The sequence below is a fragment of the Piliocolobus tephrosceles genome, chromosome 11, assembly GCF_002776525.5.
Source record: "Piliocolobus tephrosceles isolate RC106 chromosome 11, ASM277652v3, whole genome shotgun sequence".
Classification (NCBI taxonomy): Eukaryota; Metazoa; Chordata; class Mammalia; order Primates; family Cercopithecidae; genus Piliocolobus; species Piliocolobus tephrosceles.
Window position 1 is genome coordinate 34,827,111 of NC_045444.1, and position 25,440 is coordinate 34,852,550.

The following is a 25,440-nucleotide window of genomic DNA, read 5'->3' on the forward strand; positions in this document are numbered from 1 at the left end:
AGTGTTAGCATTTTGTGCTGCTGAATTAAATCACTCATGATAAAGGAAATCCCCAGTGCAGTTCTTCCCTGCTGTCCTAAAACCATATCAAGACCCCACATAACTGAGAAAAGGAAATTGTACCTTAAGGCTTAACACAAAAGTCATGAAGACTGGTTTCCATTAGAGCTGGGTTGTCAGAAGCCTCCAAATTAAAACTGTTGGGAAGTTGAAATTTACAGTTCAGTGTTAATGTGAAGGGGGTTCACACACTACTGTTCTAATGGCTAATCTTTAGTGATAGATGCAGAGACAGGAGAGTCAAGTGTTCTTAGGGAAACCAAAGTGTTCTTCCATCCTAAGCGTTTTGGCTTTCATTTTCATGTCAGTCAGTCAATGCCAAGACTATGTTTGAAAGGACTAATTCTAGCTATTTCAAAGTGTCTTCTTTTGTCTAATGTTCTTAGAGAATCATGTAGTATTCTATTCTGTGATATAGTTTAGATAAACCATAATGACTACAGATATCAGTGATCCTAATTTTTCCCCTAGTTAATGTCAACATGGACTTGTGGGGGAACAAAAAAAAAGCTCATAAAGCTGGAAGGCAATCCTCACTATAGTGATTTAAATAATAATAATTATTATTATTATTTTGAGATGGAGTCTCGCTCTGTTGCTCAGGCTGGAGTACAGTGGCATGGTCTCTGCTCACTGCAGCCTCTGCCTCCAGGTTCAATGGATTCCCCTGCCTCAGCCTCCCAAGCATCTGGGATTACAGGCATTCGCCACCACACTCAGCTAATTTTTGTATTTTTAGTAGAGATGGGGTTTCACCATGTTGGCCAGGCTGGTCTTGAACCCCTGACCTCAAGTGATCCTCTCGCCTTGACCTCCCAAAGTGCTGGGATTACAGATGTGAGCCACCATGCCCAGCCTACAGTGATTTAAATTAAATATTACCACTAATTAGATGTTGTTTAAATTTTTTATGCTTCAATGTCCACATCTGTAAATGGAAATTCTAAGCAGCTTTCTATCTACCTTATTGGCATGTTTTCATGCTCAAATGAATGATTAGATGTCAGATCCTTTGAAAAACTAGAATCCTGATTATAGTAGAAATTTAGAATGCTCACCCAAGTCTAGTTTATCTTCATGGGAAGATTCCTCTTCCCGACTCCCCTTGCAGTTGAACAGGTCTTATGATTCTTGCTGGCCATTGAGTTGTGCTTGAACGTGAGCCACTTTTGAGCAGATCACTTAATTGCTTATGTGAGACCTGTTAGGACTCTCTTCCTCTGCTGTGGTGATTGTGGAATGTTTAGAGTTGAGAATGTTTCACAGTTTAGATCTATTTGGAAGCTAAGGTAACACATGGAAGATGTTTATCCAGGAGAGGTGACTAGACCCATCGTAGACTTTGAGGAAGCAAGAAATAAACCAGTGTATCAGTCTCCTCTTATCTGTGGTTTCACTTTCTGAGGTTTCAGTTACCTATGGTCAGCCTCAGTATGAAAATATTAAATGGAAAATTCCAGAAATAAACAATTTATAAAATTTAAATTGTAGGCTGTTCTGAATAGTGTGACACAACCTCTCACGGTCACGAGTCATTTCTTTGTCCAGCGTACGCATGCTTTATATGCGACCTGCCCGTAGGCATCTTGGTTATCAGATCTACTGAGACCATATTGCAGTGCTTGTGTTCAAGTTAATAGTAGCCTAACATTATGTCACAAAGCCTATGTCATTTACCTCATTCCATCATGACAAGAAGGTTGAGTATAGTACAATAAGATATTTTGAGAGAGAGACCATATTCACATAACTTTTATTACAGTATATTGTGATACTTGTTATATTTAATTATTATTGTTTTACATATTTTATTGTGCCTAATTTCTAAATTCAACTTTATCACAGGTATGTATGTATAGGACAAAACATAGTATATGTAGGGTTTGGTACTATCCGCAGTTCCAGGCATCCAGTGGGGGTCTTGGAATGTCTCTGACAAAGATAGGGGAGAACTACTGTACTGTGTCAGATCACTGAGATTGAGGGGTTGTTTGTTATGGCAGCAGAACCTAGCCTAACCATACTGTTCTAGGTATAAATAATTCTTAAAATTGTTAATTGTAATTATTAGTGAGATATTTCCTAACCCTCTGCTAATATTTACTACTAATTTGCTGTTGTGCCATTTTCTGACACCTAGTAGATTTGAATCTGACCACTTTGACTCTTTTCTCATGCCCCACACTCAAGAATCTCTCATGTCCTGGAAGTAACCTGAAGGAACGAACTGTATTAGCCGTCATAACATATTGGCAGTTACAACATAAAAGGATGGAAGCTAAATTCAAGAAGTACTGTGCCTGACGTATAATGGGCACTCAGCAAACATTTATTGACAATAGGAAGAGAAATTGGATGATGTGTAGCTGTTACCAGTGATTTCATGTGGCAAAATCTAGTAAATATTTAGTTCTCATCTTCCTTGACCTTGTAAACAGGGTTTGGAGCTTTTCATCACTCTCTCTTTCTCAAAACTCTTTGATCCTTGGCTTCTTGGACATCAGAAGCTTCTAGTTTCCCCCCATCCTGGTAGCCGCTGCTGGTCACCTTTGCAGAATCCCCCTCTTCCTAATATCTAAATACTCTAGTGCCCTAGAGCTCAGTCTTTGGGTCCCTTCTTGTTTACCTGAATCTCTCAGTCATGTCTGCTGTTTCACTATTGAGTGATTTCCTTTTATTGATTTATACATTCTCTTTTATATGGAGAGTAGTAACCCTCAGTCTATCCTACATTGCTGATAATTTTCCTCATTTGTTATTAGATTTTTAATTTATAGTTTTTAATATACTGCATATTTACTATATTTATAGTTTTTCATAGACAATGTACATTTTTGTATAATCATATATGTCATTCATCTTTTTTTATTATACTTTAAGTTGTAGGGTACATGTGCACAATGTGCAGGTTTGTTACATATGTATACATGTGCCATGTTGGTGTGCTGCACCCATTTACTCGTCGTTTACATTAGGTGTATCTCCTAATGCTATCCCTCCCCCCTCCCCCAACCCCACGACAGGCCCCAGTGTGTGATGTTCCTTGCCTTGTGTCCAAGTGTTCTCATTGTTCAATTCCCACCTATGAGTGAGAGCATGTGGTGTTTGGTTTTTTGTCCTTGCAATAGTTTGCTGAGCTTCATCCATGTCCCTAAAAAAAAGACATAAACTCATCCTTTTTTATGGCTGCATAGTATTCCATGGTGTATATGCGCCACATTTTCTTAATCCAGTCTATCATTGATGAACATTTGGGTTGGTTGCAAGTCTTTGTTATTGTGAATAGTGCCACAATAAATGTACGTGTGTCTTTATAGCAGCATGATTTATAATCCTTTGGGTATATGCCCAGTAATGGGATGGCTGGGTCAGATGGTATTTCTAGTTCTAGATCCTGGAGGAATTGCCACACTGTCTTCCACAATGGTTGAACTAGTTTACAGTCCCACCAACAGTGTAAAAGTGTTCCTATTTCTCCACATCCTCTCCAGCACCTGTTGTTTCCTGACTTTTTAATGATTGCCATTCTAACTGGTATGAGATGGTATCTCATTGTGGTTTTGATTTGCATTTCTCTGATGGCCAGTGAATGATGAGCATTTTTTTCATGTGCTTGTTGGCTGCATAAATGTCTTCTTTTGATAACTGTCTGTTCATATCCTTTGCCCACTTTTCGATGGGGTTGTTTTTTTCTTGTAAATTTGTGTTCTTTGTAGATTCTGGATATTAGCCCTTTGTCAGATGAGTAGCTTGCAGAAATTTTCTCCCATTCTGTAGGCTGCCTGTTCACTCTGATGGTAGTTTCTTTTGCTGTGCAGAAGCTCTTTAGTTTAATTAGATCCCGTTTGTCAATTTTGGCTTTTGTTGCCATTGCTTTTGGTGTTTTAGACATGAAGTCCTTGCCCATGCCTATGTCCTGAACGGTATTGCCTACGTTTTCTTCTAAGGTTTTTATGGCTTTAGGTCTAACATTTAAGTCTTTAATCCATCTTGAATTAATTTTTGTATAAGGTGTAAGGAAGGGATCCAGTTTCAGCTTTCTACATATGGCCAGCCAGTTTTCCCAGCACCATTTATTAAATAGGGAATCCTTTCCCCATTTCTTGTTTCTCTCAGGTTTGTCAAAGATCAGATGGTTGTAGATGTGTAGTATTATTTCTGAGGGCTCTGTTCTGTTCCATTGGTCTATATCCCTGTTTTTGTAGCAGTACCATGCTGTTTTGGTTACTGTAGCTTGTATTTTAGTTTGAAGTTAGGTAGCTTGATGCCTCCAGCTTTGTTCTTTTTGCTTAGGATTGTCTTGACAATGAGGGCTCTTTTTTGGTTCCATATGAACTTTAAAGTAGTTTTTTCCAATTCTGTGAAGAAAAGTCATTGGTAGCTTGATGTGGATGGCATTGAATCTATAAATTACCTGGGCAGTATGGCCATTTTCATGATATTGATTCTTCCTATCCATCAGCATGGAATGTTCTTCCATTTGTTTGTGTCCTCTTGTATTTCGGAAGCAGTGGTTTGTAGTTCTCCTTGAAGAGGTCCTTCACATCCATTGTAAGTTGGATTCTTAGGTATTTTATTCTCTTTGAAGCAATTGTGAATGGGAGTTCACTCATGATTTGGCTCTCTGTTTGTCTGTTATTGGTGTATAAGAATACTTTTGATTTTTGCACATTGATTTTGTATCCTGAGACTTTGCTGAAGTTGCTTATCAGCTTAAGGAGATTTTGGGCTGAGACAATGGGGTTTTCTAAACATACAATCATATCATCTGCAAACAGGGACAATTTGACTTCCTCTTTTCCTAATTGAATACCATTTATTTCTTTCTCCTGCCTGATTGCCCTGGCCAGACCTTCCAACACTATGTTGAATAGGAGTGGTGAGAGAGGACATCCTTGTCTTCTGCCAGTTTTCAAAGGGAATGCTTCCAGTTTTTGCCCATTCAGTATGATATTGGCTGTGGGGTTTGTCATAAATAGCTCTTATTATTTTGAGATACGTCCCATGAATACCAAATTTATTTAGAGTTTTTAGCATGAAGGGCTGTTAAATTTTGTCAAAGGCCTTCTCTGCATCTATTGAGATAATCGTGTGGTTTTTGTCTTTGGTTCTGTTTATATGATGGATTATGTTTATTGATTTGCGTATATTGAACCAGCCTTGCATCCCAGGGATGAAGCCCACTTGATCATGGTGGATAAGCTTTTTGATGTGCTGCTGGATTCGGTTTGCCAGTATTTTACTGAGGATTTTTGCATCGATGTTCATTGGTGATATTGGGCTAAAATTCTGTTTTTTTTTTTTTTGTTGTGTCTCTGCCAGGCTTTGGTATCAGGATGATGCTGGCCTTATAAAATGAGTTAGGGAGGATTCCCTCTTCTTCTATTGATTGGAATAGTTTCAGAGGGAATGGTACCAGCTCCTCTTTGTACCTCTGGTAGAATTCGGCTGTGAATCCATCTGGTCCTGGACTTTTTTTGGTTGGTAGGCTGTTACTCTTTTTTTTTTTTTTTTTGAGACTTTTTGAGTCTCCCTCTGTTGCCCAGGCAAGAGTGAAGTGGTTCGATCTTCGCTTACTGAAATCTCTGCCCCCCCGGGTTCAAGTGATTCTTGTGCCTCAGCCTCCTGAGTAGGTGGGGCTACAGGCGAACACCACCATGCCTGGCTAATTTTTATATTTTTAGTAGAGATGGGGTTCCGCCATGTTGGCCAGACTGGTCTCAAACCGTGGATCTCAAGTGATCAGCCCACCTCGGCCTCCCTAAGTGCTGGGATTACACGTGTGATTTACTGTGCCTGACCTCATTCCTTTTTTTTTTTTTTTTTTTTAAGGCTTTTCAAATTAGTGTGGTACTTTGGGGATTTGTCAATGTGTGAAGTGGCTATGCTTAGTATATGTGCATGTATGTTAAAGCCACTTTTCTTTGTATAGCAGGACCTTGTTGCTCATCTGTCATTTTTGTCCATGCTTTTTGGGTTATGTAGCTATATGGTGAAGGGTCAAGTTGTTCCAATTTAGTCTTGCCAAATTATCCTCGTTATTATAATACTTATCTATTGTTATGTAACAAAGCACTCCAATATTTAGTGTTTTAAAGCACCAGTAATCGTTTATTATCTTTCATGGTTTCTGTGAATTCAGGAATTCCGAAGTGGCTTGGCTGGGCAGTTCTGGATTAGGGTCTCTTACCAGGTTGTAGTCACATCTAGGCTAGGGCTGCAGTCATCTGAAGGCTGGAGTATATATTTCTAAGCTGGCAGTTGGTGTTAGCAAATTGGTCCTTCTCCATGTGGATCTCTTTACAGAGCTGTTTGAGTGTCCTCATGATGTGGTGCTTGGCTTTCCCCAGAGCAAGTAATCTGAGAGACCAAGGCCTCAAAGTTCCACATCTTCATTTCCACCCAATTCTATTGGCTGCATAGGAGACTAGCCAGTCTTCAGTGTGTGTGCTGGGGCTGGGGCTGCTACATAGCTGTGACTACCAGCAGGTGCAGTCTCTGGGGACCACTACCGAGGTTGGGTACCACCGTAACCAGAGAGCACTTTTTATTTGAGAAGTTTTCTTGGGTTTGATATGTACTTTTAAACTGAGAATACAGGAATGCCAACCAATAAATACTGAATTTATACAAAGCACAATTAACTTTACATTCTGTTAAGCAGAAAGAAAATGGATGAGTTTTTGCAGACTCTTTGCTCGAGTAAGGCCCTCAGAGCAGAGGACACCTGAGATTGCCCTGATGCAGTTCCTTCTGGTACACTTTTAGGTACTAATATTAATGTTTCTTGATTTTCCACATCCTCCATCTGTCTCTGAATCCAAATATTTTGAAGAAAACAAATAAGAGGGAGGCAAGAAAATGTTTAAGACAGAGTAGAAATAGCTCCTAATAACAGCAATAACTACTTTATTTCTTGAGTGCTTGCTATGTGCCAGATATGTCTCAGACCTTTTGCATAAATGATATCTTTTTTAGCTCTTCGACTGACCCCATTTTAACTATGACAAAACTGATGCTCAGAGTAATTTATTCAAGGTGATGTAGTGAATGGTTGGGCTGAGATTTGAACCCAGGTGTGTCTGTTTCTAAAGGCTGTGGTTAATCTGCTGCCTCTCACTGTATTCCATTGATATAAACACACAAACACAATGTTTGGGCATCAGAAAGTTGAAAAGCGGTAGAGTTGTGTATTATCTGGAAGGATCTGTCAAAGGTAAAAAATGTAGGAAAATGTTATCCCAGATACGAAAATACTCTGAAACTGAAAAGTGCTTTATAAATGTAAGGTGGCAGTGTTATTAATATTATTCAGCTCAGAGAAGTAAGAAAATGAATCATGTATAATTCCTCTATTTCTTTTCATTCAGATTATCGCGGAACACCTGCCCATTAATCTTGACCCTGTTAAAACAATAACTGCCTATCCAAGTAATACATTGGAGTTAATGTGTAATTAAAGAAAATTATTATCACTTGGCTATGAAATGGGAATAGCAATATTTCAAGTTAATATGTATTTTAGACCAATAAATGTTTTAGTTTAAAAAAACTCTGCTAAAATGTACAATTTAGGACGATATCAAACCATCAGTTTAAAATTAAAGCATAAGAAGCTTTATGTCTGTTAAACTATTTTGTTGTAATGTCAATATGATATCATATTTGTCTTCCACATGAAGACATTGTCTTTCTGACAACCACTGTTTAAGAAAATAGGCCTTGGGAATGGGGAAAGTATATTTCTCTTGGATTTTCCTGTCTTTTGACATGTGCCTTGGTGGCGTGAACACATTAACGATGAACTCAGTTGACGGTCTTGAGGGTGAGGGATGATATGTAGCCTTCATTACATTGCCTTGGCGCTAGGCCCGTAGGCACCAGTAGCAAGAGCTTTGATTTCATTTTAAAGGAGTTAGAAGAATGTGAAGAAGGTCATGGCCATCAATCTGTTATCACTCTGCTAGATAGGATCCCTTTAAGGAGGAGTATGAAACATATTTTAAAAGCTCCAATGAAGGCCCCCAAATGGTGATGTTCATCCTGCTACTTCCTAATGAAAGTGTGCAATCTCTGAAACAGAGCTCACAAGCACTGCAAAACAACAAATTGTCTAAGGAAATGCTTTCATTTTAAATTTTCCCAGCTATAGCCAGCATATATAGACAGTAGTTATAGTGAGGCATGTGGATGAAAGCAAAAAAAAATCTTGCAGTCCAGTTAGCTTTATTAAATGCACATTATTGTGAGTGGGTCAGTAGTCATCCTACTGTAGAGAAAAGGAATGGAGACTGAAGTTAAATGTTCTGCTTAAGGCTGCTTATTGATTGGAAGGCAGGGTATATAGTCTTGGGGAGCCCTGAGCTCCCAGAATGCACCTCTGCTGTCACAAGCTATAGCCATGAGGTCTCTGAATATCATGTCCTTTATTTCTTTTGTTTCATTTTTTAGGATATTTTAGAAAAGAAATGTATAGTACTTAGAATTTTGAGTTCTCCAACATAGGATTTAGTTTTGTGAAATGTCATGTGACTTTTAGGGACATACATATATATTTTTACATAAATAAAATTCTGATGTATGTCCAAATATCTGTTCTACTTATCATTGTTAGTATAGACATTTTTTGCTACTATGCTACAAAGCCTTTTTTTTTTTTTGAAACTGGGTCTTGCTCTGTCACCCAAGCTGGAGTGGGCAGTGGTGTGATCTTGGCTTCTTGCAACCTCTACCTCCTGAGATCAGATGCTCTTCCTGCCTCAGCTTCCCAAGTAACTGGGACTACAGGTGCGTGCCACCACACCCGGCTAATTTTTGTATTTTTAGTAGAGTCAGCATTTCACCATGTTGGCCAGGCTGGTCTCAAACACCTAACCTCAAGTGATCCACCTGCTTCAGCCTCCCAAAGTGCTGCAATTACAGGTATGAGCCACCCTGCCCATCAAAGTCTTAATAATATTTCAAGATGGCATCATAGTCCATTAAGTTGATATGTCATAATTAAACAATTCCCATCCTGTTGGACATATAGTTTGTTTCTAAAATTTCCTCTGCTGTAGATGACATGATACTAGTTTCCTTCGTGAAGATAGCTTTTTTATTTCCTAAGGTATTGTTTTCTGAAGCTAAATTTTTTCAAGAGTGGATTTAGAGGGTCCAAGTTCACTTTTGTTGTTTATGCAATTTATCCTCATGGGTTTGCTTCCCTGAGAGATGGTGGAGATGGTGAGTGCTTTGTCTACTTTTTTATGTGGTTAATTTTCAAAACTCTAATCTGGATTCAGTTCACATAGTGCTGATTTGACTGACCAAATCTGATGACTGTAGCAGTTCCAGAACACAGAATTCACCCCATTGGTTCTAATGAAGAGGACGTCCTGAAGGGCTATACTCACAGAAGTGTGTGCAGGGTTAAAGAGCAAACAAGGGACTCCAACAGCGGAAAGTCATGCCCAGCTCTGGGCTGAAGGGATGAAAGAGGGGTATAGTGTTTCCTGAGGGCTCATGGCCAGCCCTGGGCTGAAGGGGTGGTGGAAGGAAGTAATGTTGCATGAGCACTTAGAGCTGCAGCCATGGAGAAGTAGGACCTGCTGGCGCTGGGGCTGTAGGAGGACAGAGCTTTCACCAGAGATGCCGCAGTGAACCACCTGGGCAGTGGGAGAGAATTTGAGGCCAACCTCCCATTCCTCTTTCCCTCCAGTTTCATGCTAGTGTCTCCCACTGGCAGAACCTAACCAAAAGTCATCTGGCACGGGACCCTGGGTGGTGCTGCCTTCAGGAGTCACCCTCCTGGAACGCAGAGCAGGGCCAATAATGGATCCAGTGCTGGTGGAGGTGAAGGGGCAAATGAAAAAACCCCCAACGAGAAAGAAACAGACCAAAACAAACTATCACCATAATTGTGGAGGTTTGTTTCAGTAGCAGCACTGGGGACCCATTAAGTAGAATCTCAGGCATGGTTCGTGTTTCACACCCCTCTGTACTGTGAGCTTCCAGAAAGGCTTTAAATAGTGTATACATTTTACCATGAAAACTGCGTCACAGTGGGAGAGCTGGAGGCTCCCGAAAGAGCACTCAGCACTGCCAAGTTCGTGTCACAAGTCTGTGGACGCTGTGCTCGCTCTGTGGCATCTTTCTAGTCATCTTGCGTTAGCTCTGATTTTATTCTTTATAGCTGTCTCAGTTCTGCTCCAGCTCCTAACTCAGTGCCTCCAGGTTTTGATGGAAACATGTTTCTCATTTCTTTTGTTCTTTTTTGAAAAATTATTTTTTTTTCTTTCCTTTTTTTTTAATACTTTAAGTTCTAGGGTACATATGCACAACGTGCAGGTTTGTTATATATGTATACATGTGCCATGTTGGTGTGCTGCACCCATTAACTTGTCATTTACATTAGGTATATCTCCTAATACTATCCCTCCCCCCTCCCCCCACCCCACAACAGGCCCCGGTGTGTGATGTTCCCCACCCTGTGTCCAAGTGTTCTCACTGTTCAACTCCCACCTATGAGTGAGAGCACGTTTCTCGTTTCAGTACATACTCAGGGCAGCTTGTCTGTGTAACCACGTCACCAGACAGCATTCCACAGGGCGGTTTCTCACTTTGGGGGCTGAGGGCCTCTGAACATTTATGGACTTTGGGGATTTGTGAGTCCTCTATACACATTTTCACATGTCGCTTTTATTTGGATGGCAACAAGAATTTAAGATAGGCATTTTCTGGATCATTTGGATGACTACCTTATAACTGAGTACTGTGACATGGTTTCAGTGCCTGCACCTGCGTTAGGTTTGTGTTCAAATTAGTGTCAAGCAGGACCACTTTCTATGTGGAGTGTTCTTAAGAAAAAATCATGGTAGATTTAATTTGATCCCAAAGCACTGTTTACATTCAGAGAGCAAATGCCCATACAGCAGGCTGATGAAGAAAGGTTTCACAGTAGTTCCAGAAGGGAAGGTGGCAGGAGAATTCAGTCATCACATGGAACAGGAAGTAAATGCTTGCTGAGCTCCGGAGAATCCATGCCACAGTGATCAGTACCATACAGCTCCTCATTTGGGCAGCAGTGTGGTTTCAGCAGAACATCATCCAGCATGTTAAATTAATGCTTTTAACTTGAATGCTATTGGCTTTATGGTTTGGGTTGTATTTATTTATGCATGTTCTGTGGTGTGGGTAGATGAAGGGTAGTATGTCTAAGGATTTTAGACCTGAGTTTATGTTGGTTGTTTTCTAAGTAACACCCTAATAATGATAATTAGAGTTAGCATTATGAGACTTCAAGAGAAGATCTTTAAAAAAAGATATGTACATGACTAAAGTTGGACAATTACTGTGTGGAGGAAAGGGCATTAAACTGGTAATCTTGGCCTTTGTGTCCTCTTCGTGAGAAAAGGGAAGAAAAGAGAAGGGTGGGAGGAAGAAAATAACTATTTAAAAATGCTGTACACGCCTGTAATCCCAGCACTTTGGTAGGCTGAGGCAGGCAGATCATAAGGTCAAGAGATCGAGACCATCCTGGCCAACATGGTGAAACCCTGTCTCTATTAAAAATACAAAAATTAACTGGGCGTGGTGGCAGGCACTCCCAGCTACTCATTCTGGAAGCTGAGGCAGGAGAATCGCTTGAACCCAGCAGGCAGAGGTTGCAGTGAGCTGAGATTGCGCCATTGCACTCCAGCCTGGCCGACAGAGACAGACCTCGTCTCTAAATAAATAAATAAATAATAAATGCTGTAAAAGACCACAGTTCTTCACCCCAAGAATTCATGAAATTTTGGATGATTTAGTAGCACATATTTAGGAAATGTAATACTCACCTGATACTATCCAAGAAGGCACCATGGGCTCCTTTGCTGTATGCTTTTCTAGTTAAGGACCCACTCCTATGGAATCCAAGGGCCATTCTTCCTGTTGTTACCATAACCAAACAGCATACTGAACTCTCATAAATATTTCCTCACTAATTTTCTGAAGTACTAATTCCCTTTGTTGAAAATATTAAAGAACGTCTTGTCCTTTTAATTCCTCACTGCACTAACCCCTCCAAGAATATGGCTTATGAATACAACACTTCTTGGAGGATGCCAATATATAGTCCTTTTGGGGGCTGAGACCAACCACCTTGTAATTATCAATGACAGTTTTTCCGCTGGGCAGAGAACATTGTCTCCTCTTTGCGTATAGCAGATAATTGTTATCAGTGCTCAGGGCAATTATGTGCATGTGGGAAACCCAGGTAATGGTGTATTTGGTGGTAAGTGCATGGTCTGTTTTTTTGGCAGGGGTTCTGAAACCCATGATGTTAAGTGGGCATCACATGATACCATGAACAGGTGTGCATGTTGGAGTAGCTCAGCATTCTTAACTAGGGTTGTCCTTAGCAACCCACAAGCATAGCATCACTTCTAACAGTTCTGAAGTTGCATTAGCTGGGCAACTATTAGCTGTTATTGCCACTGTTCACTGATTCCTCTAATGGAGTTCATCAGAAATAGGGCCCATGAAAATATTAGATAGTTCATAAATAATTTGGAAGTGGCACTTAAATGTGTTACACATTTTCTCCCCGGCCAACTGACCTTTCTACTTGCTTGCTTTAGGATTACATAAAAAGGAGCCTGAATTCCACAAGTTAGGGTTCCAATTGCAGTGTTGCTCATCCCCAACTCTTTTCCCACCTCCTGCTCCCTGTACCAGCCCCACTGTCCAGCTTGTCAGGGAACGTGATGAAGAAATGGCCACAAGAAGCTTCTGTAGGTCATTTTCCTAGAGCCCAACCTTTAGGTAGACCCAGGCTCAGCAACCAGGTTACAAAGAAGCCTTTGAAGGATGGTCTTTCTGTGATTTATTATTTTCTAAGAAGAAAGTTCATGTGGGTCGATGTGGTCAGGTCTAGCAGAAGAATTCCGGGAGGAAATTGGGTTCTCCCAGTGAAACAGAAACTTTTCATGTTGCCTCATTTCCGCCATCCTAATCCTCTGGATTGGTAAAACCCAGGAACTCAAACACATCTTACCTCCCAGTCAGTGCTGTAACTTCACAAATCACTAATCTCCAAGCCTGTTTGCCAAAGTCAAACAACACCTAGCCCGGACAAAGCTCTTCACAAACAAAGCCACACCTGCCCTGCAAGTTAGAATAAGTAGATTACTCTCTAGACACAGCTGAAAGTTTAAGCTGCCAAAACACTCTTTCCTCCTCCTGGAGGATTTTCTTTGCTCTAAGCCCCTCTTCCACCCAGGGAAGCCACCCTGCCTCCAGGGGCCATGGGATTCCTCTGGAGAGTTTAATTCTGTCTGGAAACCAGTCAGCCTCTTCCCCATCACAAGTGTGGAGGGCAGGCTTGGCTGGGATGGATTAGGTTAGGAGGGAAAGTGGTGAGGAAGTCCTGGCTGGAGGTCTTGGCAGATGAGAACTATGATACCACTTTCTCCCACTGTGAATAAAGTTGCTATCCTAACCCCATTTCCAAATAACTCAGGCATCTTAGAGTACTTTAACTCCAATCACTCTCTCTTGAATTATATGCTATTGTTGTCCGATATTTTAGTTCTGATTTCTTTTACCACCACAGTGTAGATATCTTTTGTTTTACAAAGACAGTTTAAAAATACTCATTTAAAATTACCTACCTATATACCAACTTTTCTGCTCCTTGACATTCCTTATCTCCTCCTTCCTAAAGTAAGGTCTTTAGAAATTCTTGTGAAGTTTTGTTGATAGTAAACTCTCTCTGTTTTTGTTTATCAGAAAATATATTTCTCATTCTTAAAAAATTTATTCATTGGGTGTTCTAGTTAAGACTTATTTTCTCTTACCACTTTGAAGATAACTACTGTCAGTTTATAGGTAAATAAGTACAACTGACCCTTGAACTTAAGAAGAGATGCTTAAACTCTTCATAATTAAACAAATGCAAGTGAAAATGAAAAGAAGATAACTACTATCTTCTGACTTCAGTTGTGGCTGTTGAGAAATTAACTGTCAGTCTAATTGCTGACCTCTTTCTGGCTGCCTTCATAATATTGTGGTTGCCTTTGGTATTCTGTAGTATCATTTCAATGTCTCTAGATGTGGAATATAGTTGACTCTTGGACAATGGTGGGGTTAGGGGTGCTGACCCCTCTGCATGGTTGAAAATCCATGTATAATTTCTGACTCCCCCAAAACTTAACTGCTTACTAGCCTACTGTTGGCCAGAAGCCTTACCAATAAAATAAACAGTCAATGCGTACTTATTTTGTATATGTATTATATGTTGTATTCTTACATTAAAGTAAGCCAGAGAAAAGAAAATGCTATTACGAAAATCATAAGGAAGAAAAAATATATTTACCATTGATTAAGTGAAATATACAGATAAAGGTCCTCATCCTTATCTTTACATTGAGTCAGCTGAGGAGGAGAAGAAAGAGGAGGGGTCAGTCTTGCATCTCAAGGGTGGCAGAGGCAGAAGAAAATCCCCTTATAAGTGCATCCACGCAGTTCAAACCTGTGTTGTTCAAGGGTCAACTGTACTTTTGATTTCTTCTGCTTGGGATATAGTGTGTTTCTGCATCTTTGAATTGGTGTCTTTCACCAGTTCTAGAAAAACCCTGGCCATTGTGTCGCAAAATTACGTCTCCTCCATTCTCTTTTCTCTCCTTCTAGGACGTCCATTAGACTTGTGTTCAACCTTCTTCTTCTGTGCTTCATGCCTCTTAATAGCCTTTTAATAATTCCCATCTCTTTATCTTTCTCTCTGTACTGCATTCTGGTTATTTTTTTCCATAAGCCTTGTCAGGTCAGTAATTCTCTATTCAGCTATATAAATCTGTGGTTTAGTCTGTCCATTGAGTTTTCAGTTTTAATGATTTTATACTGTTGTTGTTTTGTAATTCTCTTTGGCTAGTTTGCAGATCTTTCTGGTTGTTTTCTTAAAGTCTCTTTTTGTTTGTTCATTTTAATATTTCATATTTTATTATATGAAATATTTTTATATAGTAATATTATTTGTCTGAGAATACTAGTTATTTGGTAATTGAGGGTGTAATTCTGTTATCATTTATGCCAACTCTTATTTTCATTGTTTTGTTTTCTTGTGTTCTGAGAAATTATTTGTGTGAACTTATATGTGATAAAATTTAGTAATATTGAGGGCTCAAACAGAGAACTTTCCTCCAGAGAAGATTTAAATTTCTTGTGTCCTGGAACTTGGGATCAGGACTGATCTGGGACTGCGTTCGTAACCTTTAAGGATCTTGACTTATTGCCCAAGTCTCAGGTTCAGCTGCCCCACCATGCGAGGGTTCCATTGCTCAGTCTCTGGTTCCAGAGGTCTTAGCAGCACCTGCTCCCAGGGCAACCCTGACTTGGTGTATGCTTGCCACTTACTATTTTGATTTTATATTTCCTTCCTTTCCTCCCCTCTTCCTTGTATGTATGTATGTATGTGTTTATCTATGTACTTTCTTGGGACATTGTCTTTAATTTTTTTTATAATTACCCAGGATCCAATTATATCGTATCAGGAAGACCTTGCAGAATATGTGCTAGAAGCAGAAAAATGGATCTCTTATAGAATACCCCCAGTTCCTTGTCTCCTTTCAGTTACAGCTAGCTTGGGCCTAAGTGTCAAATGAGACCTGGAAGTACTCTACTCTTGGTTTGTGGGGTACAATGATGCCCTAATACCCAGCACCATTTCACATTCTACCTAATGATCTTCTTTGTTGGACTGATCACCTTGAGGTCATTGGCCAGAGGTATGTCTTCAAAATATAATACTGCATAGGTAAATGATGATTTTTTTTTTAAAGAAACAAATTGGACCCCATATTTGGGTATTCAACTCCTTTACAAGATATGTTTTCAGCTAACATATATCGCTTACCTGATTTCTTAAAAGGAAAAATATAACCTATTGCTTCTAAAATCTTTTTGTTTGTTTCTTCTTGGATATGATGTTGCCATCATTAGCTTCTTGAAAATCAAGCTTGAGTCTAATATTTCTTTTTGTACCTAGTCATATCTGTCATGTAATAAACTTTACTGGAATTGAATTGCATTTTCTAGATGGTTTGACAGAGACCGGGATATGGCATTTAGGGATGTTCCATCAAATAGCATTTTAAATCTCCTGACAGGCCAGTCTTTTTTTTTTTTTTTTTTTTGTATTTTTTTAGTAGAGACGGGGTTTCACCGTGTTAGCCAGGATGGTCTCGATCTCCTGACCTCGTGATCCGCCCGTCTCAGCCTCCCAAAGTGCTGGGATTACAGGCTTGAGCCACCGCGCCCGGCCCAGTCTTTAATTAGTAGAGCAGATTATTTGGTTCAAATTATAGATCCAAATCATGGACTTTAGGGATACTTTATGAAAACTGCTTCCTTGTCCTAGTTCTAATCACTGGCACTGCATCTTTTCCACATTATTGTTGAGCAGTTACTGTAATTAGATGAGAGAGTCTCACAAGGATGGAAGGTGGAGATAGAACTGGGTTTTATTTGGTGTTAGTCAAGGCAGTCTTTAGTGTTTTTGTCTCACCTGGATAGAGAGTATTGAAAGAAATGTGTAAGGCACTAAGCATTTCGCAATGAATAGTGGTAACAAGGCCTTTGAATGTGAACGTTTCCTCAATTTTATCTCTCAAAAACTAAACTTAACAAAACAAGTCAAAATTTCTTAGGGAAATTACAGAGCCTTTGTATCAACAAAATAGCAACAGGATGCATTGTAGAAGGTTATGTATCTGTTCATTGCTCAGGTGCATAAGAAATACCAGTAAAGAACATATCATCTGCTTTTTCTTTGCTTTTGAGAGACTGCTCTATTTTTTTTATCTTGCCTAGTGTTCCGATCCCCTTGGTTGTAACCATAAGAATATCTGATGAGAATTATGTAGGCCATCTGCCCTAACTTCACAAATGAGAGAAAAGGAGACTTTACCTGGGGAACCTCATCTCTTTTCTGATGAAAAATGATGAGTAATCCATGGTTGCTTGAAATGTAATGCTAAGTGGGTGAATAGCAAAGGGCATGTGAGATTTGGGGGGTCGATTGCATGCTTTCTAAAACTCAGCATATATGACACATCCTTTAAACCCAAAAAGGTCCTCTGCTGGTTATCTGCCAGGGATATGCAAGGTAAGAATGACCAAAATCCATATGTTTAGGACAGTTTTTGAAAAAGTCGTCTCCTATAGACTTTTAAGATGCCATTAAGAAAGCAAATAAATGTAAGAGCTCTAGCGGGTAAAGTTGCTTAGGGTATAAATGATTTCAACAAGCTTGGGAATGTACAAAATATAGGAAGCAGGATGTGTCTTGAGAGTGTGGCCCAAAACACTTTGGACAAGTGCCAGGCCTGGGCTACCCTCTGCATATGTGTCCCAACCCATACTTCTTTAGGGAACCCCTCCTCAAACTCTCTATCTGAAAAATCTCATCTTTGGGATGGATGCAGTGAACTCCTTCCTGCTGAAGTATAAGTGACTAATAAGCTTTGTGGGTTTCCTCCTCCTGGTTTATAGCTGGAGATAATCTTTAAGTCAACGGGATGCAGCCTCAGTTATGTAATAGCCAAGGGTATCTCTTTGGAGGAAGTGGTGAGGAGGTCTAAGTGCTGTTTAGAGTTATAATGCTTTTCCTGTGGTGTATGCAGCATCCCCAGCTGCTGGTGCTATGATGAGGTAGGTGAGACTTATGGTGGACTTTATGCAGACTTCTTGATGGGGCTTTGTAGGCAGAGCAGAGAGCCTGTATAACTCATCTTTGTATTGTTCATTTCTAATTCAATGCCTGGTACAAGATATAAACTCTGTAAGTATTGGCTGTTGCATGGAGGTCAGCCTGGGATATTCCTTCCCAGACACAGGGCCGTGGTGTCTGGGAAGGAAGAAAGAGGAGGTGTACACACAGGTGCCTGGACTTCTGCTTCCTCTTCATCCCAGGTCCTCAACTTTGGTCCAGGAGCCTGGGTACTGCAGGCTTTGTGCTCCGATTAAGTGGGTACACTCCCCTGTTTCCTATAGGCTCCTAAGAGGCCAACCGGACCACAACTCCAAATGGCAGCTTTTTTCCCTCCAACTCTTAAGTCTGATTTGCCAAGCCTTGGATTGGTCAGGACACAGAGGGAAGATTTGTTCTCCCATGAGGCTGTTGCTGAGGACAGTTTGTGCCAATCAACTGATCTGTCCCCCAGCCTTTGCTCTCAAAATGGCAAATTTCCAGATGTATGACATTTTTATTATTCTAGGGGAAAAAATTCTTTAAATGCCTTTTGAAGGGGAGGAGAAGAGAAGTCACTACTTTAATTTGGACAGAGTGGTTTGGCTTGGGTCCTATAGCCATATCATAATGAGTCTTTATTTAGGCACATATCCATGGAGTAATTAATCCAGGAGGGGCAAAAGCTAGTTATTTATCTTAGGTACCTGACAAGTTCTGTTTTATACCTGGTGGTAAAGTTGAAGACGCATGTTCAAAACCAAAAGCTTCTGCATATTACAGAGGGTATCAGGCCTTGTCCCACTAACTTACAACAGAGCTAGATTAAGTGACTTTCTGTGACTGGGGAAAGGAGTATTGACTGCATTCCCCTTCCTAATTCCTGCAGACACTAAAAATGTGTATCCACTCCATCTATGTCCTGCCAAATATTTCTACCCAAGGACAAGAGGACAGTGTATAAAATCTGGGTCTTTCTTGTACCTGGTTTATGGTTAGGAGAGGTTATTGAGCCTCAGGACCTCTTTACAATGTGTCCCCAGCCTAAAACCCCCTACTTACTTAAAATCCCTTTATCCCAAATGTCTACCATATCAGTCATAATGATACCTTTTCATGTTCATTTGTTTAGATATGCCACACTTCTGCCTGCTGTTGGCAACCCTCCTGGACTAGGCTGCTCTTGTTAATCACATGGATGTTGTGAGTATTATGTTCACAAGTGGATGTAGAGAAGATATTTTTATTTAACTATAAATCCTCACCACATGACCTACTCATGCTTAGCAAAAATATATTAAACATTTGTGATCTGGAGTTTCATTAATCTCAGGGATTACACTGCTTGTTCATTGGTTAAATAATGTGGTTTCAGTATCTTCCCCTAATCATATTGACTTTTTATGAAAGAACTTTTGACACAAATCTATGTCTCAGAATGTTTTGACATAAAGGTAGCTGCTGATCTTAATTTGCGGTTGTGGATTCATTTCATCTTGTATGCTTTTATGTTATAGGTTTCTTAATGTTGCCAACATGAAAGTACTTCAGATGGCTTTGAGTCCTAATCTTGTGGTTCTGTTCACTGAAGATAAGCTGTAATTTTTTGATTATTTTATTTTCCTGTGGATCGCCAATAGGTCTAAATAACCTCCTTAGTTGTACTGGCAGAACTGAGTAAAAAGACAAGGGATAAGAAAGAGGGAAGGAAAGAAAGGAAAGAAAGAAAGAATGAGCAAATATGAGAAAGAAAAAGAAGAGGGAAAGAGGAAAGACAGAATTGTCTTGGGAAGGTGATATAGGCCACTAATTACTTTAGAACTGCAAGGCTTCTGCACAATAATTTATTTGTAAGCCCAGCATTAGAAGGGGCCCATCTTCAGAATCCCAAAAGAAATATATATGTGGGCCTGTATGGTTGGTCGGTACCACTTCTCTCCTCCCTAAGTTTAATGATCAAAAGATGGGAAAGTTGTCAGATCCCTTCCTGGATCTTAAGTCAGTCTCTTGTGTGATTGACTTGAAGAGTCACAATGAAAATTTACTAACATAAAGCAAAGGACATCTGACCAGCAAAGTCTTTGGGAGCTAAAACAGAATGAGAGACTAGAAAGAATTGATGATGAAAATACTTATTTCAAAGAGAGAAACATCTCAGAAAAATCCACAGAACCACAGAATCTTAGACAGCACTCTCAGGTGATCATTTTAGTCTTGTCATTTGTGCTTTATTTATGGAGAAACTGAGACTGGGAGAGGGGAAGAGACATGCCAAAGTTAACCCAGTATGGAGCTGAGCAAAGCCATGCATCCTGGGTCCTTTTTTATACTGTCATGCTCCCTTTTTTAAAAGAAACAATCATAGGCAAGTCAGGGCTGGTTGCATAGAATCAAATGAAATAGGGCAGACAGAATTTATTTCATTGAATGCTTAAAGAAGAGCCGTGCCTAGAATGAAGTTTATTTTTTTGAGGTTTTGAAAATGTAAGTTTTCCAGGGCCATGCCAGATTGCGTGTGTGCAGTAAACAGAAGCAGCATTCTAGAAGGAACCCAGGGAGCCTGGGATAGATTTACAAAGGGTTCATGTGGAAATGGACTCACCTTTCATGTACCATGATTTGGTTTCGGTTTGGGGAAAAGGAAAGGGATATAGAAAGGTACATAGGTTACTGACAAGTGGCACTTGATTGCTTAGGTCCTTTCTCCAGGGAAGGGGTTAGATGCAGCTTGATTTCTCAATCCCTGGCAACTCTAGTGGGTGTGGGGCCAAAGCCCCACATTCTGGCTCCCTCTCCTATTCTGCAGATGGAAGTGAAATGAACTCATTGGCAGCTACACACTGAGACGGAGAAAGGCTTTGAAGCCTTTTTAGAGCTACTTAGCAAGGAGACTTACTGCTAAAGACTGGGGACAACCTATTTCCATTTTACAGATGTGCAGTTTGTTAACTGTGCTTGGCCCTGCCCCATTAAATTAGCCTTCCACTCTTGGTAGCTTGTTGAATGAATTGCTAGGGCTCTGCTTCATTGCTGCTTGGCAGGCAGTTTAGTGGAACACTTTGGTAGCAAGCACCAACACAGAATACTGAGACTTAGAATGTCTCAAAGTCTGTCCAAAGCCCTCAGCTTCTGGGAACTGATGCTATTATTTATTTACTTATTTTAAAATTTTTTTCTACGGTGCATTTCATTGTAGCAACAGACCAAGAACAATTATGGATCAGGAGCTGTAGTGCTTATTTAATTATATTTCAGAGTTTTGTTTTTACTAGGTTCTAGATCTCCAGTGAATGATGTGGCCCATAGCCTCTCATTTCTGTGTATATCTGGGTTGCTTCCTCTTTAGCCAGACTTAAGATTTAAAGGGTCCACAGACTCATATTCAGGAAATTGAATGTCTTTGGCTAGCGCGATTCTAAACTGCAAAGTAATCTTGGGAAACTGGGGCTCTGTGGTCGGTTTAATGAGGTACTAAGACCCAGGAAAGGTACTAAGGCTCTGTGGTCAGTTTAATGAGGTACTAAGATCCAGGAAAGGTACTAAGACCCAGTGGTTATCAATAAAATGTTATATTCATTAGTATAGTTTCATTGATAATTAGTGGGTCTTAGTACCTTACCTTCCTCCCTGTCCTTTGACTTTAGGTGCTGGAAAGGGTGTAGGGTAGCCAGTGTAAATCTGCTTCACTTCAAGATCGTAAATAGGCATTGCTATTGATTTCTCCTCCCTTTGGGAATATCTTAGAGAATAGTTTTGGGAACCAGGCAGAGTTGGGCATCTTTCAAGAGTATCAGAACCACTAAGACAAAATACATTCACATGTCAGTCTATAAGATATAATCCTAGATGTTTTACTGCAAGATTAGCAGAACTTCTTGGGGCACTTGCTTCAATTGGCTTTGACTTTTTGTAGAGTCCTTTCCTTTGCTAGAATCAGGGAGAAGAAAAGGTTAGAGAATGTTCTTTCTGCCATCATTCGGTGTGCTTCGGTGTCAGTGTGGAGATGCACAGAGAGAATGTGTGTGAGCTAAAAGAGTGAAATAAAGAAAATCCATTTAGCAAATATGTATTGAATGCGTACTTGGTGCTAGATGCTGTAGATACAGTAGTGAACAAACCATGGTTCCTGTTCTCTGGGGATATGTTATATTGAGGGGAGAGGAAAGACCAGCAAGCAGTATGTTTCTAGTGGTGGCAAGGGCTCTGCAAAAACAAATAAATGAAGGAAAGAAGGGAAGGAAGAAGGAAGGAAGAGTAAGCAAAGTGAGCCAGCAGGGAAGGGGACCAGGGAATGCTTTAGGTATTATTTTATGAAGTGTGGTTCCGAGAAGGGAACATTGAGCAGAGACCTGAAGAAAGGAGAGAGAGAGAGCCCTGTGTACTTGAGCTGGAGAAGGACTGGGCAGAGGCTTAATGGGATGGAGTCAGCTTCTCCCTGCGCTCTTCTCTTGGCTACTACCTTGGCTGCTTCTGATTTACAAGTTGGCTATTCTCATTTTAACCATAGTTTTATGAGGTGGCTGCTATTAAATGAGAATTATGCCTAGATTGTACTTTATTAAAGCAGTTGTTGTTGTTGTTAAGCACCAAATTCATTATATTTCAATTACATGGAATTCTGATTTTTTAGAAAGCCACAAAAAAGACTCTAGCCTACTAAACTCTTTATCGCTTCTAAGGTATCTGTACGTCTGGAAAACTATTCCTTGGGGGATGGGAATGCTTACATAAATGTAGAGTTGTTTTACTGCCCCTGCAATTCAGATCACTAGAGAATATTCATCTGAAATAAAAGTAGGTTTGCTTAGGATAGATTTGAATCAATGATATAACTTGAAGCTATGCCAACAACCCCATTCTCTCACAGTATATGATGTGGCAGAGGGAAAAGCTGGTATAAGAGGAGGCAATGGAATGCAAGAGCTTTGCATTAGCCAAATTTGGAAGCAAGCCAGGATCCATCCTGAGACCACGTAGTCAATCTGGGTTGTCAATCACTGTCTACCAGCCCAGGGCTACTTGATCAAGATCTTTGGAATTGGTGTGCTGGAATAAAGAGTAGCGAGGCATGCAAGGTTAAGAACGTGCTATATTCATAAAATAATATTTTAAAACCAAAGTTATTTTAGAATCATGGGAAATATTTACAGGAACCATCTTTGAAGATTACTTGTAGTGCCGGGTGCAGTGGCTTATGCCTGGAATCCCAGCACTTTGGGAAGCTGAGGCAGGTAGATCACTTGAGGTCAGGAGTTCAAGACCAGCCTGACCAACATGGTGAAACCCCATCTCTACTAAAAATACAAAAATTAGTCGGGTGTGGTGATGCACGCCTGTAATCCTAGCTACTTGGGAGGCTGAGGCAGGAGAATCGCTTGAACCTGGGAGACGAAGGTTGTAGTGAGCCACGATTGTGCCACTGCTCTCCAGCCTGGGTGACAGAGCAAGACTCTGTCTCAAAAAAAAAAAAGTTTACTTGTGGTTGTGTCTGATTTTCCCAGGGTCCCTTTGTAATGTCAATTGTAAACTATTTTTTTTTTTTTGTAAGTTTTGAGAATTCCTTTAGGTTAAAAGGATATTGTTTAATGAGCTTTGTGTGCATATTTAAATATGTGCATGTATGAATAAAGAAATGGGTATTTTTGGCTGGGCACAGTAACTCACGCTTGTAATCCCAGCACTTTGGAAGGCCAAAGTGGGCGGATCACCTGAGGTCAGGAGTTCAAGACCAGCCTGGCCAACATGGTGAAACCCCATCTCTACTAAAAATACAAAAATTAGCTGGGGGTGGTGGCAGGTGCCTGTAATCCCAGCTACTCAGGAGGCTGAGACAGGAGAATCACTTGAACCCAGGAGGCGGAGGCAGCTGTGAGCCAAGATCATGCCACTGCACTCCAGCCTGGATAACAAAGTGAGACCCTGTCTAAAAAAAAAAAAAAAAAAAAGTGCGTTTTTTTTCCAAACTATTTCTAGAGGCTTAAAACATTTTTAAAGAAAGAATTAAGAAACCTCAGAACTCAAATGAGAGATAATTTACTAAGAACCAGAGCTGATACCTTATGTTACATTGAGGGGATATTTTCCTTGATTCTCCCTGCCATCCCTCCCCACCCCAGGCTAGGAGTCATACCTTTTCTTTGTGTTCCCAGAGTATCCCATGAATGTCTAATCATAGTCATCGCTACCTGCTAATTCATATCTTTCCATGGCTTTCTGGAGGGCTGACACTGTGTCCTTGAGCTTAAAATTACCAGCAGTTTGCATGGTGGCTGACATATAATAGGGGGTCCATGTATGTTTATTGACTACATAGAAGAATGAATGAGTTATTAAGATTTATATCTTATTCAGAACATTCCGGCAACCAAAGCAAAAAGCAAAACGTGTTAGTTTCACAGTTTCATATGCGTATAAGTCTAAAGAGAGCATTACTTTAGAAGTTACATTTTTCTCCCCTTGGTGCTACGTGCCTGAAAGTATTTATCTGATGAAACAGTGAGTTTCATAAGAAACATTATTTTCAATATTTCATAAGCTATCAGTGCCCTGGACTAAATGAAAGAATTACCGTGGCTTTTGGTAGAACCTTACAGCCAGAGGCCAACTCCAGCATCCAGAGATTCTGAGTCTTCATTAGCTTCTTAGCAGATTCATTGGTACAACGTCTCACTTGCAGATGGCAGTGGGTCACGATCCATCTGATTTTATGCCACTGGATTTTATTTTCGTGATTGCGAGTATCTAATAGATATTCTGCTGAAAGATTTTTCTGTGCTGAAGCATTAAGTGAAGTGTGTGAATTAAGGAAAAACATCCAATAGAAAACAAATTGTGAGGGTGCTGCCGTCAGTTTAGAAGGATATGGTTCCTCCAAATTCCGCAGAGACGTTTGTCCTTGCTGACTTACAAGCTTTGTGAGAAAATAATTATTTTGTGAAAAAAATGTGAATACTTGTGAAAGTAAGCTAATGAATAGTGGCCTAGTTAAAAAATGTTTTTAGGCAGCTTATTCTATGAAGAGGGAACAGTGCTAAGGAGTACAAAGATGTGGTTGCCGAAGGAAGGAAAATTGATTGATTTTTGCTGTGTATATATGGGCCAAGATAGAGAAAGAGGACAGAGAGGAAAATTAAAAATCCTTTGATCCAGCAACAATAATTCTTCATTTAAATGTTTTGGATGGATGCATTTCCTTTTAAGTTGGATAATAACTTAGTAAAGAAAGGCAGTGAGAAGTTGTGTTCTGAATGCCAAGGCAGTCTAAGGAGAGAGTGAAGGCAGCAGACATTTATTGAGCATCTGCTGTTTCCTAGGCATTGTGTAAAAGATTTTAGGTATTTTTTTTTCTTTGAACTCTTACAGTAATCCTGTGAGTCAAAGAGGGGGAACTGGATGAGTGAGGTTAATTAAATTGTTAAGATCATGCAGTTAGTGCATATATCAAAGCCATGAGTGAATCCATTTAAGCGTGTTCCAAAGCTCAGGCTGCTATTATTTTATTTTTAAGATACTCCAGTGGTTTCCCATTTGCAAGTAAGGGACCCACAGGGGCTTCAGAGAGATTGCAGAGGGTTCATTTAAGGGCACATCTGGCTTATCTATGTATAAGAAAATATGTATTTCTGAAATATATGCATGTCTCTATTTCAAAAACATGTAGGCATTTCAAAATT

The 25,440-nt window shown here is 40.0% G+C and overlaps 1 protein-coding gene across 2 annotated transcripts in view; it reads left to right on the forward strand.

Annotated features, from left to right (window-relative positions):
- LYPD6B (LY6/PLAUR domain containing 6B) overlaps positions 1-25,440 on the forward strand; it is a 183,138-nt gene that overhangs the window by 76,565 nt on the left and 81,133 nt on the right. The window contains exon 1 of one of the 2 annotated variants that reach the window (XM_026447474.1): positions 18,898-18,970. The exons of the other annotated variant lie outside the window; for it this stretch is intronic. The gene's annotated coding sequence lies outside the window, so the exon portion shown is untranslated. Of the gene's footprint in view, positions 1-18,897; positions 18,971-25,440 lie in introns of those variants that run through there. 2 annotated transcript variants of the gene reach the window in all.